This window comes from Gekko japonicus, unplaced genomic scaffold, assembly GCF_001447785.1.
Source record: "Gekko japonicus isolate JY-2015 unplaced genomic scaffold, Gekko_japonicus_V1.1 scaffold194, whole genome shotgun sequence".
Lineage (NCBI taxonomy): Eukaryota > Metazoa > Chordata > Lepidosauria > Squamata > Gekkonidae > Gekko > Gekko japonicus.
In genome coordinates, this window is record NW_015168052.1 from 313,502 (window position 1) to 318,006 (window position 4,505).

Below are 4,505 nucleotides of genomic sequence, written 5' to 3' on the forward strand. Positions count from 1 at the left end.
CCCGCCTCTATTGGTCAACTTCCCACTCGAAGCCGCGCGGCCACATTTTGACCCACCGCTTCGCCCGATTTCCCCCACGTTTTCGTGATCCTCAAAAAACAGGACCATGAAACCGCGGGGGAAATCGGGCGAAGTCGCGAGTCAAAATGCGGCCGCGCGGCTTCAAGTGGGAAATTGACCAATAGAAGTGGGGCAAAGGGATGCACAACTGCTGCGCAGCTCGTGTGTGAAATCAGTCTGAGTGAACTGACCTCTGTCACCTGTAAATCAGTCGTAATAGCAGGAGATCTCCAGCCACTACCTGGAGGTTGTCAACCACAGGCTGAAAGGTGGCTGTGATCCCAGGGAAAAGGAGCATGGCTCAGTGGTAGAGCATCTGCTTGGCATGCACGAGGTCTTAGATTCAATTGCTGACATTACCAGCTGAAAGGACCAGGTAGTAGGTGATGTGACAGACCTCTCTGCCTGAGACCTTGGAGAACTGTTGCCTGTTAGAGTAGACCATACTGAACTTGATGGACCAATGGTCTGAGCTCAGTATAAGGCAGCTTCATGTGTGCATGTCCCATCACTTCAAGAATGCACACAGGGTTTCCTTCATTTCTCACTCGATTTCTAGCCCTACATAATCATGAAGTGTTCTGAGTGTTGGTTTGTATTGCTTTGTGATGACACCATCCGAATATCTTTACCAGACTGTAATTTCCATATTACAACCAGCAAATCTCAGGCTGTTGGGAAGGATTAGTATCTTTCCCAGTTAACACTGAGGAGAAAACACATTTTCTGCAATGCACTTCAGCCTTTTAAAAAACAGCTTGACACCCCCCCCCCCTTTGCATCCTCTCAAGCTCTGGAGGACAATCCAACAAGGAAGCGCTGGTGAGGAAGGGGATACCTCATCTTGCCCAGCCAAAGGAGAGGAGACAGGATTGTTCCTACCAGCAGGATTCTAGGTACCCTTGGAAAGCCACTGGGCAGTAAGACCTTGGGGTCTAAGCCACAATCTTTTCTTTTTCATGTGTGGTGTTCTTTCTTTCTTTCTTTCTTTCTTTCTTTCTTTCTTTCTTTCTTTCTTTCTTTCTTTCTTTCTTTCTTTCTTTCTTTCTTTCTTTCTTTCTTTCTTTCTTTCTTTCCCCATTTGCTTCCATAGGCCTACAAGTTACCTTTTCAGCTAATATGTTTATGAGCTTAATGGGGTTTGTATTCTGCTAGTCAGTGCTGTAATGTTGGGGAATTCCTAGGGATTTGGGGGTAAAGCCTGGGAAAGATGAAGTTTGGGAAGGGAAGGGAGCTCAGCAGGGTATAATGCCATAAATTCCAACTTCGAAAGCAGCCATTTTCTCCAGGTGAACTAGTCTCTGAAGTCTGGAGATCAGTTGTAATTTCAGAAAATCTCCAGGCCTCAAGAGGAGCCTGCACCTCTTGAAGACCAGGAAAAGGCCATGGCAAAGTTGATCTATAGCTAAAAAGCAAACCACAACCCATTTAATACTTTTATTGGGGCCAACCAAAATGACACAAAACAGTGCTCAAACTTTCACGTTTTGTAGAACTCTGTCAACTTTGCCCACTTTCTCGGGCTTGGTTAGCATGGGGGTGTAGGGGAGTGAAAAGAATGTCTCACTCTTGGCTGTGTCAGCTGATGCCACCATGGTTTGGGCTGTGTTCTCCCCGCTCTCCTGCCTTCCCTCCGCTGCTCCCCTCCTCCTGCTGGAATGCACTCCAGGTTTCTTCCTGTTCTCCTGTGGCCTTGAAGCCTTGCTCAGCCGTGCTGCTTTTCCCGCTGAGAGCCGAGGGCCATTTTCTTTTGAGCACGCTTGCTTGTTCCTGCTTATTGGTCTGCGTCCATTAGGGGGACCTCTATGAACTGGGTATAATCGTATTCCCGCCTAACCCCCCATTCCTGACACAAAGTGTGTTGTATGATGACCTGGGTACCTTTCTCAATAAACTGCACCTTTATCAAGGACCACTGTTGAGCTTGATTGATTCGGTGTTGCTTCTAGTTATCTTAGTTGGCCCAGACACATAACCTTGAGCCCCAGTCAAGCCTGGCATCATCTTTCCCCTGGGAACTATGGGCCTCTAGCTGAGGTGTGATTGGCCCTGGGCCATTAGGGTCCAGCTTGATTTAGGTATAATTGCTTGTTCGCACATTTTTCTCCAGTTCTAACACAGAAACGTTAAGAGTCTGGATCATATCAATGTCTCAATAAACTTTCTATTCTTCTGAATGACTGTTGTTGGGAGCTGATTTCTCCAGGGGTCTGACAGAACTCTTCCTCAGGATGGATATTACATTAAAAAAAAGAGTTGGGGGGAGATTTATTTACATCCTTCATTTATGTCCTGCCTTTCTCCTCAGCGAGGTCCCTAAGATCCTTACAACATTCCCTTCTGCTCCATTTTGTCCTCACAACAACCTTGCAAGGTAGGTTAGGCTGAGAGTGTGTGACTGACCCAAGTTCACCCAGCAAGTGTCCCTGGCAGAGTGGGGATTTGAACCTGAGTCTCCCAGATCCTAGCCCAAAACTCTAACCATTACACCACACCAGCTCTCTGTTTCAGACAATAGTTTTAAATGCCACAGTCAGCGCACAGTGGTACGAGCCCAGTCTGCTTAAGGCTCAGTTGGTGTACCAAGCCTTTGACAATGCGGATGCAGAAGCTAAATCCTTGTCATTTTTATGTACTCATGTGTAAAGTTTCTTAGCTGCTTTTCTAAAAAGCTAAAACAAAAAATACCAAGACTTCATTTAGGAAAAATAAAAAAGCAACTGATAAGCTTTAAAAATGTGGAAGTAAAAATCTAGACAGTGAAGGAAAAAGTACCTTGTGCACCCATTCTGCTTAGAGATGGAAAATGAAAACCCAACATAAATGCTGACTGCTGTCCCTGCACAGCTTCTGTAGGTTTACAGGTGGGAGAGAAGGGCTAACAGTACGCACTAGGTTTAGGCGGGCTGAATGGATGGATTGATTGGACGGGTCACGGGGGGCTTGTTTGAATCCTGTATAATTCTAGAACTGGCACCAAAGACGTTAGTTCTGACACAGATGGTCTTAGCTTGATACATGCACATCTCTCAATAAACAAATCACTATCCAGAGAGTGTTTTTGAAATTACATTTGTTCAAGTGTCTGACACCTGCATGCACACATATGTACACACACACACGGTCTCATAACAAATGATGAATACATAGGGGAGCACCCTGCATGTTTGTTTTGGTGCACTGACATAAATCAGACATGCGGTTCATACTTGGACTACCGACAACTATTGGCTTCTACCATTTCCCTGTCTGTAAAGCGCCTCTGAAAAGGCCTTTAGTCTCATAAAAATCTTTGCTTGCAGTTCCCTTCACATACTGGCTCTAACAGCATCCCACCGTCCCACCTTCTAACACCTTGACATACAGATTTCATTTTCCTTTTGAAAGACCATGTTTGGTTCCATGATGATGAGCCACATTTGGCTCTGGAGACATACATTGCAGATCCCTGAACTATCAAATGGAAATCCATGGTATGTGTGTGGGAGATTTTCCATTCAGACCAAAGGGATAGTGGGAATTGGAGAGATAGTTTTTACTGGTGCTGATGATGACCTTGAGCGGGATTATCTCCAAGGTATCTTATGCTCCCTGAATATCCAGATCTATAGTATGGAAAGGAACTCTAGGTTGAATACCGGATCAGGTTAAAGGTTCAGGTATTAACCTTTAAGGCCCTAAACGGTCTGGGGCCCACATATCTACAGGACCACCTCTACTGGCATACCCCTCGAAGAGCATTATGCTCTGGCAAGAAGAATCTTCTGGTTATCCCTGTCCCGAAGGATATCCTGCTGTCCTCGACCAGAGCCAGGGTCTTTTCGGCCCTGATGCTAGCCTGGTGGAACTCGCTGCCTAATGAGATCTGTGCCCTGTGGCACCTAATGCAGTTTTTCAGGGCCTGCTTTTTATGATCATTTATTGGAATGACAGAGTGTATTTACTGAATGTTGTGACCTGCCCTTAGCTCTAAATGAACTTGTTTCTGAGGAAGATGGTGATTATTTCCTGGCTTAGTCCTTTTGGCAATGTGGCAGGCACATTGCTTTTTCTCCAAAAGGTCTCCCTGGAGAAAGCAAGTGGGTCTCTCAGCCTAGGTGGAAGAGATCAGGCTGGTCTTACCTATCTCTTCTGAAGTCCTCAAAGGAAGTGGGGGGAGAGGAGTCTTAGGCAGGAGAAAGTCTTAGGGTCAATTACTACTATAGTGTCCTGTAGTCAAATCTAGTAAAACACCTGAATACCCCAGACTAGACTGAGCCTTACAGAGCTTGGAAGCTAAGCAGAGTAAGCTGTGGACTTGAATGGGAAACAAAAATGGAGGATGGGAGTTGCTATATAGAGGAAAGAAGAAGAAGAAGAAGAAGAAGAAGAAGAAGAAGAAGAAGAAGAAGAAGAAGAAGAAGAAGAAGAAGAAGAAGAAGAAGAAGAAGAAGAAGAAGAAGAAG